Here is a 13,611-nt window from a genome sequence, read left to right as displayed (position 1 = left end):
TGGGTGAGTTCAGATTAAGCATTGTAAGGTATACGACTATCTTTGGAAGGAACATAAATGGGTGTCTTACTCCGTTCAGGCTTCTATGACAAAATACCACAGACTGGGTCACTTAGGAACAACAGGAGGGCTCCCCTGGTGGTCCAGAGGCTGAGACTCTGCACCCCAATGCAGCCGTCCAGGGTTCCATCCCTGGTCACGGAACTTGGTCCCACAAGGTGCAACTAATCCTGCATTCCACAACAAAGATAGAAGTTTCTGTGTGCAGCAACTAAGACCCAGTGCAGTCAAAAAAACAAATAAACAACAGAAATTTATTTCTCAGAAGTTCAGAAGGCTGGGAACACAAAGATCCACATGCCAGCATGGTCGTGTTCTGGTGAAAGCCCTCCTCCTGCCTCACCGCCAGCACTCTCTCATTGTGTCTTCCACGTGGTGGAAGGGGCCATGGTTCTCTCTGGGGTCTCTTTCATAAGGCACTACCCTCAAGACCTACGTGTATGCCAAAGGCTCCAGCTCCTAACAGTGTCACCTTGGAATGTTAGGATTTCAACATATGAATTTGGGAGGTGGGGGGAGGGGTGGACACAAACATTCAGACCATAGCAGTGGGTTTCCCCTTAGGTAGAGGTCAGAGGACCAGAGCCAGGAGATAGGCGAGCTCTGGTCCTCTTCAGGGACTAGTGCAAAATGAAAACACAGGGCCCCTTGTTCATAAAGCACAGAAAAGTGCTGTTAAAGTTATTAAAATATAGTTTTTTTCCACTTCATCTGCCATCTCTCAGCTTGTCATGGTTTTATTTGCTATTTAATGTTCTAAGTTAAGAAAAATTGGGAATTTCCTGGCAGTGCAGTGGTTAGGACTACAAGCTTTTGTTATTGAGTCCAATCTCAGTATGACAGGCTAATGGATCGGAGATGAGATGTTGAGGTGAGGAATATTATTCAGAGAGCTGATTGACGGAGAAGGTGGCAGATAAATATCTCAAAATAACTAGCTTATGAGGTGAGGGCCAAATGCCAGGTTCATCTATAGATCAGAGATGGGGAGAGGTGAGGAAAGAAAGTAAAAAGGCCGTTAATCCTGCAAATATATCCTAGAATGGCAAGCCTCAGGCAGGCTACGTGTTGATTCTTCCTTCCTGCCATCTACAGGTGGACAGGATTCTGAACAAAGGCACTTCAGTTTAACAGTGAGGCAGAGGGGCAGTATTCTCTGAGGCAGGCATTATGTTTGATTATAAGAACAAAAGCAGTGAAAGGCACGTCAAAGAAACAGTTCCAATATGGAGTCAGAATTGGCTTATCCCTGCAACACTCTGACCGCCAAAGCCACAGTCTCAGGTTCATTCCCAGGTTGGGGAACTAAGATATCCAAACGCTACCTGGCAGATCAAAAATTTTAAAAAGAAAAAGAAATTAATTTAAATATTACTGTGATTTTTATCATTCATCTTTATATTGTGCATTGTCACTTTTCACCTCAAAAATGAGAATTTAACTAATAATCAGGATTCCTGAAATTACAAAATTCATATTTCACAGTTTGTATGTACATATATATTTAGTTTACATAATAGCAGTGGAAATGCTGCACACGACTAACACCAACTTTTTTTTTTCAGATGGCAGCAGGTTTAATCAGATCAGATCAGATCAGATCAGTCCCTCAGTCGTGTCCAACCCTTTGCAACCCCATGAATCACAGCATGCCAGGCCTCCCTGTCCATCACCAACTCCCAGAGTTCACCCAGACTCACGTCCATCGAGTCAGTGATGCCATCCAGCCATCTCATCCTCTGGCGTCCCCTTCTCCTCCTGCCCCCAGTCCCTCCCAGCAGCAGAGTCTTTTCCAATGAGTCAACTCTTCGCATGAAGTGGCCAAAGTACTGGAGTTTCAGCTTTAGCATCATTCCTTCCAAAGAAATCCCAGGACTGATCTCCTTTAGAATGGACTGGTTGGATCTCCTTGCAGTCCAAGGGACTCTCAAGAGTCTTCTCCAACACCACAGTTCAAAAGCATCAATTCTTCGGCGCTCAGCCTTCTTCACAGTCCAACTCTCACATCCATACATGACCACAGGAAAAACCATAGCCTTGACTAGACGAACCTTTGTTGGCAAAGTAGTGTCTCTGCTTTTCAATATGCTATCTAGGTTGGTCATTAACTTTCCTTCCAAGGAGTAAGCGTCTTTTAATTTCATGGCTGCAGTCACCATCTGCAGTGATTTTGGAGCCCAGAAAAACAAAGTCTGACACTGTTTCCACTGTTTCCCCATCTATTTTCCATGAAGTGATGGGACCGGATGCCATGATCTTCGTTTTCTGAATGTTGAGCTTTAAGCCAACTTTTTCACTCTCCTCTTTCACCTTCATCAAGAGGCTTTTTAGTTCCTCTTCACTTTCTGCCATAAGGGTGGTGTCATCTGCATATCTGAGGTTATTGATATTTCTCCTGACAATCTTGATTCCAGCTTGTGTTTCTTCCAGTCCAGTGTTTCTCATGATGTACTCTGCATATAAGTTAAATAAACAGGGTGACAATATACAGCCTTGACATACTCCTTTTCCTATTTGGAACCAGTCTGTTGTTTCATGTCCAGTTCTAACTGTTGCTTCCTGATAGTGGCCCCCAAAGGTATGCCAAAGTTGTAACCCCTAGAACCTGCAAAGATGACCTCCTTTTGAAAAACAATCTTTGTACATGTAATTGTGGATTTTGAGATGAGATCAACCTGGATTAAGGTGACCCCTTGTTTGGTTGTGCTCAGGTGTGTCTGGTTCTTTGCGACCCCATGGCCTGTAGCCTGCCACACTCCTCTTCCATAGACTTTTCCAGGCAACAATACTGGATAGGTTGCCATTTCCTACTCCATAACACCATCTTTTTATTTCACTTCTATTTTGTTTGTTTTTGTTTCTTGTTTCAATAATCTACCAGTTTTTATGAACAAAAAATACTGATGCATATTAAAAGGTATTTTTGTCTGTCACTTAAATGTCCCCATTTTCTGGATGGCAAGTTGTCTTCTCCATGGATGTGACTGCCTGTTTCTCCCCGGGGCCCCAGCTACCAGCTACGTGGCTCTGTCAAAACAGGGCAGGAGCCGCCTGTGTACGGGAAAAGCTTGTGGCCCCCATCTGCAGCTCTAGTCAGCGTTTTCACAGAGTAGAAATTGCTTTTGTGTTCTGCCTGAGAAGGCCACCAGTGAGATTAAAATATCTGCTGCAAAATGGACGTCAACCCAGGTTCTTTACATGAGGAAGGCTAATCTTCATCTTGGAGCCCAACCCTCTGCCTGTAGTTCTCAGTTTAGGACAGTTGTTCTCGGATTCACTTTCTGGCCTTTAAGGACCCAGCTCTCCAGCCGTGCAGGTCTGCACCCGGGCAATGCGGAAGGACAGAGAGAGGAGACAGCTCTAGGGGAGTGTATGGAGGTGGGGCCTCAGGCCACCCAGAGTCAGAGGAGGAAGGAAGTGAGCAGGTGAGCTCAGGGCTCCACATCCTGCCTCTGAGGGCAGGTGAAGCACTGGGCCCGCAGGGGCCAGCTGAGGGCGCTCACTCTCGTGCCAGGGCCGGGGCGAGGTCAGGCGTGCGGCAGAGTAGGGTTACCAACCACTGCCCCAGAAGTCGGGCGGGCCACAAGCAATGCCCAGCACCAGGCCCTTCCCCTACAAAGAGAACCACCAGCTGGCCAACAAGAGTGTAGTGGGCTGACCCAAGCCTTCAACAGTGGGCACGAGGTTTCCCTAAAATAAATATTAGTTCCAGCTTATCAGCCGTTGGCCATCTGTGCAGGGCAGGGGTTGGGGGAGCTCAAACTCATTGAGCAGCCCCCTCCAGACAGCCAGACCCAGCTCAGACCCTCAAGGCAAAGAGGTCTAGAGCCACTCCAGATGCTTCCAGAGTTGCTGCCAGTAGGAACGGAGGCCCAGGAGAGTCTTGGGCCCTAGGGCACCTGTGTGGCCAAGACTGAGACTGCTGGCCACACGTCGAATCCCCAGCTGAGGGCAGGCAAGCCCTCGTGGAGGCAGAGCCTCGTCCGCTCCTGGGCCGGGGGCCAGTAGACACCAAGGAGCTCTATCTAGTACCATCTCAGGAGGTCAAGGCTTGTTCTCTTTCTGCCCCATCCTGGTCGCCCACCCTCTGCTGCACCTCTGCTCGGCCCCTTTGTTCCCTACCACCCTGACCCCCACACAAAGCTGCCTGGAGGTGAGGAACCGGTGACTGAGAGACTTATGTTTTTTAATAAAAACCATATAAAGTCTACAACATGTGTTTTGATATACACATACATCGAACCTAGGTCTCATGCATTGCAGGCAGATTCCTTACCCTCTGAGCTACCAGGGAAGCCTTACCTATACACAGTGAAATGATTACTACAGCTGAGCTAATTAACGTATCCATCACTCCCATCAGAATATATAGTTACCTAAGGTTTTGTTTTTGTTTGTTTTGGTGGTGAGAGCACCTGAGATCCCCTCTCTTAGCAAATTTCCAGTATACAATGCGGTTTTTGTTTGTTTGTTTGTTTTTGGACATGCCTTATGTGGGATACTAGTTCCCTGATGAGGGATGGAACCGATACCCCCTGCCTTGGAGGGATGGATCCTGGTCTACTGGACCACCTGGGAAATTCCTACAATGCAATTTTATCAACTATAGCCACTGTGCTGTACATTAGATCCTCATAACTTATCCATCTTACACAACTGTAACTTTGTACCCTTTGAATAATAGCTTCCCATTTTCCTTAGCTCCCACTCCTGGTAACCACTGTTCTGTTGCTTCTATGGATTCAATTTTAGTTTCCACGTGTAAGTGATACAGTACTTGTCTTTCTGTGTTTGGCTTATTTCACTTAGCATAATGCCTTCCAGGTTCATCCATATTGTTAACCATAACAAGATTCCCTTCATTTTTATGGTTTAATAATATGCCATTGTGTAAATATACTATAATTTCTTTATCCATTCATCCATCAATGGGCACTTAGTTTGTTTTCATGTCTTGGCTGTTGTGAATACTGCTGCAGTGAACTTCTTGAGATGTGCACATCTTATCAATACTCTCTACCTCTGGCTCACTCATGAGTAGGGAAGCTGCTGCTGCTGCTAAGTCTCTTTAGTCGTGTCCGACTCTGTGCGACCCCATAGACGGCAGTCCATCAGGCTCTCCCGTCCCTGGGATTCTCCAGGCAAGAACACTTGAGTGGGTTGCCATTTCCTTCTCCAATGCATGAAAGTGAAACGTGAAAGTGAAGTCGCTCGGTCGTGTCCGACTCTTAGTGACCATGGACTGCAGCCTACCAGGCTCCTCCATCCATGGGGTTTTCCAGGCAAGAGTACTGGAGTGGGGTGCCATTGCCTTCTCCAAGGTAGGGAAGAAAGGAAAGGAAAAGGAACGACGGTTGCCCCATCTTTTCCTTTCCTTCTTTGTCATAATATGTGGTTGCTTAATACAAGTAAGCAACACCAGTAAGAAAGACTGTGATAAGCTTCTGTGGTTGTTCATATTTCTCAGAATGCTACTGCCTTCTGTTATGGGCTGAACTGTGCCCCCACCAAAGTATTTTAATTTTTATTTGGACATAGGGTTGTTCTAGTTATAGTTAGTTAAGATGAGATCACAGTAGTGGGGTGAGCCCTTAATCTAGTTGACTGACTAGTGTCCTATAAGAACACTATGAAGATGAAGGCAGATGAAGAAAATGCAGATGGAAGCCAAGTCACCATGGGCTGACAGCCACTGCCAGAAACTGGAAGAGGCAAGGAAGTATTCTACCCAGAGCCTCCAACGGAGCATAGCCCCATTGACTTCTAGGCTCCAGAATTGTGAGCGAGTACAGATCTGTTGTTTTAAGCCACACCGTTTGTGGTATTTTGTTAATAGCAGCCTTTGGGAAACTGTCACACCTTCTTTTTGCGTTCAAAGCAAGTCTAGTTCAGGTGCAAAGTAAAGCGTCTCAGGGTTGTCAGTTCTTCCCGCCCTGTGACCTGCAGCTATAGATGTAACACACTTACCTTCTACTTCTTTGGATTTCACTGAACTCCTGTGCCTTGTCGGTCCACTGGAATTCCATATTCCCAAGGCAGCAAGGAATAGCAGATACCTATGGCACAAAGTTCCTTTGTTCACATACATGCTCCTCTGTCCTGGACTTCGTTTACAAAACACAGATTCAAAGATAAAACTCTAAGAATTTCAAGGTGTGACAGTAGAACATAAAAAGCACAAGGCCCTTCTGAGCTTTAGCCCGTACAGCTGCGTAAGTCGCACACCCAGGAATTGACCCAGTGAGAGGGAAATTTATTTTTTCTTATTTCTTTTGTGGCTTCTAGATGCCACACACACTACCTTTTAATTGAAAAAAGTAGTATGGGCCTGCTTTATAAATATCCTAGGTTTCAAGTTTTGTTTGCAAAATGGTGCTTTTAAAAAAATTCATCCTGCTGGGGTCTCAGACCTAATCTGTAGAGTTATAAGTCAAGAATTTCTAATGAAGGATCATAAAGGATTTGGTCAATGTTCTTTTGACTCTGTAGAGCACAGAGCTAGAAAGAGTTTAAAGGGATTGAATTGGTTTTTGGTTAAAGACCAAAGTGGTAAACAAGGCTTATGTCTCAAGGTTTATAGCTCAGATGTCTTCCTTCTGTCCCTATAAACTGAGCCAGGCTTCATGCTTTTGGTCCTAAATGGAGCAATGCAAACCATTAAGACACTAAGGAAATAATGGGGAGTGGGGGGGGAGGGGATAAATTTGGAGATTGGGATTTACATATACACATTGCTGCTGCTGCTAAGTCACTTCAGTCATGTCCGACTCTGTGCGACCCCATAGACAGCAGCCCACCAGGCTCCCCCGTCCCTGGGATTCTCCAGGCAAGAACACTGGAGTAGGTTGCCATTTCCTTCTCCAATGCATGAAAGTGAAAAGTGAAAGTGAAGTCGCTCAGTCGTGTCTGACTCTTAGCGACCCCATGGACTGCAGCCTACTAGGCTCCTCCATCCATGGAATTTTCCAGGCAAGAGTACCGGAGTGGGTTGCCATTGCCTTCTCCTACACATTGCTAGTGCTATGCTAATGCTAAGTCACTTCAGTCATGTCCGACTCTGTGTGAGCCCATAGACGGCAGCCCACCAGGCTCCTCCGTCCCTGGGATTCTCCAGGCAAGAATACTGGAGTGGGTTGCCATTTCCTTCTCCAATGCATGAAAGAGAAAAGTGAAAGTGAAGTCGCTCAGTCGTTTCCAACTCTTAGCGACCCCATGGACTGCAGCCCTCCAGGCTCCTCTGTCCATGGATTTTCCAGGCAAGAGTACTGGAGTGGGGTGCCATTGCCTTCTCCGACATATACACATTACCATATATAAAATAGATAACTAATAAGAACTTACTGTAAAGCACAGGAAACTCTACTCACTGCTCTATAATGGCCTATATGGGAAAAGAATCTAAAACAAGAATGTGTATGTATAACTAATTCACTTTGGTATATGCCTGAAACTAACACAACATTGTAAATCAACTCTACACCAATAAAAATTTTAAAAGAGACAAAGACTCCAAGGAAATACTACTCAAAGTCTAGCCTCAGCTTAGGACCTGCAAAGCTGAGTGCCTGAAGAATTTGTATCATGGACCCCCCTGCCACCCAGGATATTTACTGTGGTGTGGTTATGGCAGCAAAAGGCTGGAGACAATGTAAATGTCCAGCGGAAGAAGATTGGGTCCATATATCATGATGGATGGATCTATACTATGCAACTATGGAGTGACTGTGGAGCTTCCCTGATGGCTCAGTGGTAAAGAATTCTCCTGCAATGCAGGAGATGGGGGTTCGATCCCTGGGTTGGAAAGATCCCTTGGAGAAGGAAATGACAACCTCCTCCAGTATTCTTGCCTGAAGAATTCCATGGACAGAGGAGCCTTGTACAGTACAAAGGGTCACAAAGAGCCTGACTGATCTACTGAGCACACGGGGTAGCTGTGCAGCTCCATGGGCACTGCCATGGGACACGGAGAGGGAAAAACAAGATGCAGAAGGATGTGTTCCATACGCTGCCATTCATGTAAAGGGGGAAAGGCATGGGTATTCATGTTGGTAAGTGCATGGATCACTTCTGGAAGGAAACATCAGGCGCTGAGGAGATCAAAGCCTGGGAACAGGATGAGAACACATCCTTTTCACCATAAATATACATTTATAATGTGAGGGCTTGTATTCTATGAGGGGGAAAAAGACAAAGGAAAGTTAAAGTGACCAGTTGAAAAAAAAAAAAAAAGTGAGCAGTTGATAATATTAGATTGATTTGTCCTCTGAGGAAGATTGGAAAGATCAGAGAAAAAAAAAATTATTTTCTCATTTTATACCTGGGAAAGTTTTAGATAGGTAGGATGGTCTTGCTCTAAATCTTTGGTTCCCATCCTGTGAGTTTCAGAGATTGGAAGTGGAAAGGCAGTAATTGGTTCATAGTTCATATTTGATAAAATTGTAGGTTTTGAATGAATGAATGAATACTTCTTGGTTTATTTACTTCTCATAATGCAGTGAGTGGGAGAAGTAACTCCAGTTGCATTTGTCCTCTGTCATCTACCATAGGAAGCCTCTTCTGCTAAGGGCACCGACATCATTTCTACCTGTGGACAGGACTCACTACCAAAACCATCAGTGCAACATGTCTTCATCTTTCAGAGACACAGGGAAAATGAGAGACTCCTGAGAATGATATACAAAAGACTGAATAATATGAATGATGTTTAGTATCCTCTTAAAATAGCCCTGGGAGAAGAGATCAAAGTCTCTGCATCTTGCTCAGCTATTGGGACTCTGGATAACTGAGAACCTGAAGTTAGGAAGAGAGAACTCCAAATCAAAGAACAATAAAGACCTGACCTCCTTTCGTGTACCCTGAGAAAGAAATAATACTGCTATAAAAAAGATAAAACCAAATCAGAAACAAAACAACCCTGTGAATTGTTATTCAATGGAAGGCCACTCTGTAAATATATCAAGTGATTTTTTTTTAAATAGCATTCATTCTTTTTTTCTGATTGTGAAAGTAATGCATGTTTCTTAAAGAAAATTTAGAAAACTCAGATATACTAGAATAAAAACTAAATTAAAATTTCCCATAATATTACCACTCTGATTACACAGGGTAATGTTTTAAAAGATGCTTGCTCTTTGGAAGAAAAGCTATGACCAACCTAGGCAGCAATATTAAAAAGCAGAGACATTACTCTGCCGATAAAGGTCCGTCTAGTAAAGGCTATGGTTTTTCCAGTAGTCATGTTATGGATGTGAGAGTTGGACTATAAAGAAAGCTGAACGCCAAAGAATTGATGCTTTTGAACTGTGGTTTTAGAGAAGTCTCTTGAGAGTCCCTTGGACAGCAAGGAGATGCAACCAGTCCATCCTAAAGGAAATCAACCCTGAACATTCATTGGAAGGACTGATGCTGAAGCTGAAACTCCAATACTTTGGCCATCTGATGTAAAGAACTGACTCATTGGAAAAGACTCTGATGCTGGGAAAGATTGAAGGCAGGAGGAGAAGGGGACAACAGACGATGAGATGGTTGGATGGCATCACCGATTTGATGGACATGAGTTTGTGTAAGCTCCGGCAGTTGGTGGTGGACAGGGAAGCCTGGAGTGCTACAGTCCTTGGGGTCACAAAGAGTCTGACATGACTGAGCGACTGAACTGAACCGACTGAATGTTTTTATGGACATTTTTTTTTGAGTGTGTGTATGTGAGCATAATGTATAATTGGGATCATAATCTAATCTGCTTTTTCACTTAATATCTTGTGAACATTTTCTCAGATAATTATTTATTCTCTTTAAAAATGTTGAGCTAAATTAATATTTAACCAGTCCCTGTTCACTATAATGGAAAAGCTTTGTGATGAAACCCCCTGTAAAGAAATCTTTGTACTCATATGCTTATTTTTTTAGAGTGAATTTCCAGAAGTGGAATAGTTGGATCCAGTGATACTTTTTTAAGGTGTTTTTTGTTTTTGTTTTGTTTTTTAGTTTGAGTAAGTTTATTGTTATATTTTTACAATAATAGATGAGACACAATTATCTCCTGCTTTTCCAGCATCTCAATATAAAAGACAATAATCGAGTGTATCAGTGAAAGTAAAAAAAAAAAAAACGCAAAAGTCTAAGGTTTTGGAGAGAAAAGTGACTATAAGATATGTGTAGAAAGGCTGTAAATGGTTTTAGCTGAGGCTTGCAAATAGCGATCTTTGTCTCTGATGAAGACTTGAGGGCCAGGCACCTTCCAGGAATAAGATGCCCGCTCAGCTCACCACGAAGTGGAGGAAGCCCTGCTGCAGGGGAGAATGTGGGTCAGTTTTGTGGGCCATGCAGGGCCCAGGCCCTTGGGCTGTGTCGTCTGCTTCCCAGTCAGCTTAGAACTGCGTCTGAATACAATTATATTGTCTCTTAGAAGACGTGTTACTTTTCATTCCCACCAACGTTGTATTTGTCAATCCTGTATATTGTGCTTTAAAAAACTCTTGTCAGAGATACACCCCGTTTCTAAAACATGTTTAATGTCTTGGCTAGTGAGTATGAGCATTTAAAAAAAGCTTATTTAAAAGTGATAACTGTCCATCTGAATTTCCTCTTTCATGCATGCATGTTCATCCATTCCTGCATCTCAGGTGTTAGTGTCTTACATAGGGATTTACAAGAGGTCTATATGGTAAGATCAACCATTGTCACATTTGTTAACAACATTCTCTCTGGTTTATCATTTGCCTTTTTGGCGATATTTGATGGCTGAGTGCTGAGTGCTAAGTCACTTCATTCGTGTCCGGCTGTGTGACCCCATGGACGCAGGCTCCTCTGTCCATGTGATTCTCTGGGTTTATTTATTCAAATCTATATATACTCATCCTGGCCTTTTGTTTCTTCCTGTGCCTTAACCTCTAGACCTTCTCTTCTGAAATAATTCACCTATGTTTTCTTTCTTAATTATCTTGTGTTTTTTGTTTTTGTTTTTTTTTTTATGGGGTAGGTTGTCATTTGTTTGTAGTTCTTTGGGTTTGATAAAGTTAATTTGTTATGTGGAGGCCACCCCAGTGGTCTGGCCTACATCACACATTTAAACCTAAGTCAGCCAGCCCACACTGACTGGAAACATATCACTATATAGGGAACCTAAGTACAGCAATCAGAGTCCTCCAAGTGAGCTAAAGCTGGCTCACCCTACCCTAAAAAAATAGGACCTCCTCATCAATCATGCCCTGTTTCCTGCTCCTTCTAACACTTTATAAATAAACTATCTCCCTTTTAAAATTTCTAATTAGAGGATAATTACTTTACAATATTGTGATGGTTTTTGGTATACATCAACATGAATCGGCCATGGGTATGCATATGTCCCCTCCCTCTTGAACTCCCCTCCCACCTCCTTCCCCATCCCTCCCCTCTAGGTTATCACAGAGCACCAGCTTTGAGTTCCCTGCCAATCACCTCAAGGTGTTTGAGTCAGACACCAAAATCCCACCGGCTATCTACTTTACGTATGGTAATATATGTGTTTCAATGCTATTCTCTCAAATTATCCCATCTGGTCCTCTCCTTCCCCAACTGTGTCTGTTCTTTATGTCTGTGTCTCCTTTGCTGCCCTGCAAGTAGGATCATCAGTACTAACTTTCTAGATTCCATTATTATGCATATAAAATTCACTTTTGCCCAAAATTCCTTGGGAAGAATCTTCCACTGTTTGTAAGGCACTGTACTCTCCCAATCCATGAATTATTTTCCCTTAAATAAATAACATCAAACCATCACTAAATTGTTTTAGTTTTGTCATTTAACAGGTTCTTATTTTTAATTTGATGATGGTTTAAATAAATCCCTAATTTTACTTTTTTTCCTCAAATTAACTAATTTCCCCTGGCCAGTTTATTGAAGAATTTATCCTTTTCCCCTTAAAAGTGAAATGCCACATTTATCATAGTTTCTAAGTATGTGGGATATATTTCTAAACTTTAGATTATTCCACTGATACTTATCCACCCATTCTTGTGTCAATACCACACTGTTTGAATCATAGATCTGCAATATGTTTTAAGATTTGGCAACATATAGCTTTATCCCTCATTTTTAAAAGATAAAAATCTTAGCTTTACTCACTGATATTCTTCCATTTAAGTGTTAGAAGTGTTGTCATCCCTCCCCCACTGCCCATCTACCCACAATCGTTAGAATTTTATTAAAAAAGTTAATTTGTGTAAAGTTGGTATTCTCACCTTTTTCTATTTCCTCAAACTTTTCTTATTCTGCTCAACCTTTATAATGTCTTTATTAAAAGCCTATACTTATTAATGCTTATTCATTAATATTTTTCATTTTTACAAGGTTTTTTTTTTTTCTTTTTAACATTAAAACTTCTCTTTAAGCACCTATTGAAGCTTATCAAAGCTGATTTAAAAATTTCTTTCCAGGTGGGTACCTGCCTGTAGGAAACTAGTCAGAAACCAAAGCCTCCTTAGTAGCAGTTAGTTATTGAGTGTTTTATATTTGCCATGGGGATTATCCCTTTATACGAATTACCTTATTTAATGATGCAGTATCTCCAGCAGATTGGTGTGGTTTTTATTCCCCGTTTCCACGTGAGGGTTCCCAGAGAGTCTGAGGAACATGGCAAAAGTTATCCAGTCGGTAGCTGGATTTGAAACGAGTCTGTGAATCTCCAAAAGCATCACAAAAAGCAACCAATCTGTTGCTCCATCAGAGGGGCTGATTCAAGGGAGTGTCTTTCCGAAAACAAATTAAAACTAAATTAAAAAGACAATGCTTTCCATCCACCTGACCATCCAGAAACACTGGTTTTCTCTCAATGTAATGAGTAGATCTATACTTTGCAGGAGCACAAAACAAAACCCGTTGATTCACTGAGCCTCCTTTAGAAACAGGGACTCGTGGATAATCAAGAGCGGGTTTTAGGGGCTTCCGTGGGAATTTTACATTTAGACATTCACCTCCGCATTGCAGGGCTAGTTAAAAAGAAAAAGCAGGTGGAACCGACTAAAGGTAGAACAGCGCACGCGAGAGATAGAACTTTCTGGGGGCATCCTGCCCGCGCCTTTCACGAGTGGCGCGCGCAGGTGGCGCCGCGGTCCCAGCGCTGCCCGCGTGAGCACACGGTGGTGTCCAGGAGACCACCGGGAGTCCCCGCGAAGGTGAGAGGAAGCTTTCCACCCAGGCGGGGGTGGAGTGCGGACAGGAAAAACAGCCAGCTCGGGCGAAAGAAAGACTCCAATTCCCAGCCCCCAGCCCCGCGGGGTGCGGGGGCCGGCGGCGCATGCGCGAGGCCCGGCCCCCAATTCCCCCAGAGAAGGAGGGAGGCCCCCGGCGGCCCAGAGGCTGCGAGCCGCGGCGGGACCCGAGCGCACGCAGGGGCGCGGCGGCGGCAGGGGTGAGCAGGCGGCGGCGGTCGAGAGCTTGGAGCGCCCCGCGCCAGGGGCCCCTTCGCTTGCAGGCACCCGAGGGCACAGCCGGCTCGGCCCTGGGAAGGGCCCGGCGCCCGCAGCCCCCCACCTCCGGAGAGGGATGCGTGAGTTTCGCCCCGGCTGGAGGGCA

At 44.0% G+C, this 13,611-nt stretch overlaps 1 protein-coding gene across 2 annotated transcripts in view; it reads left to right on the top strand.

Moving 5' to 3' along the window:
* The first annotated feature begins 13,382 nt into the window (after positions 1-13,382).
* The window catches only part of CCNJL (cyclin J like), a 63,716-nt gene continuing 63,487 nt past the window's right edge, over positions 13,383-13,611 (top strand). Inside the window, exon 1 of one of the 2 annotated variants that reach the window (XM_005209688.5) lies at positions 13,383-13,447. The gene's annotated coding sequence lies outside the window, so the exon portion shown is untranslated. Of the gene's footprint in view, positions 13,586-13,611 lie in introns of both variants that reach the window. The other variant, XM_002689349.7, reaches the window with a different exon arrangement.

This window comes from Bos taurus, chromosome 7 (genome assembly GCF_002263795.3).
Source record: "Bos taurus isolate L1 Dominette 01449 registration number 42190680 breed Hereford chromosome 7, ARS-UCD2.0, whole genome shotgun sequence".
NCBI classification, from domain to species: Eukaryota; Metazoa; Chordata; class Mammalia; order Artiodactyla; family Bovidae; genus Bos; species Bos taurus.
The sequence above is the reverse complement of the archived record's forward strand: the minus strand, read 5'-3'. Positions and strand labels throughout refer to the sequence as shown.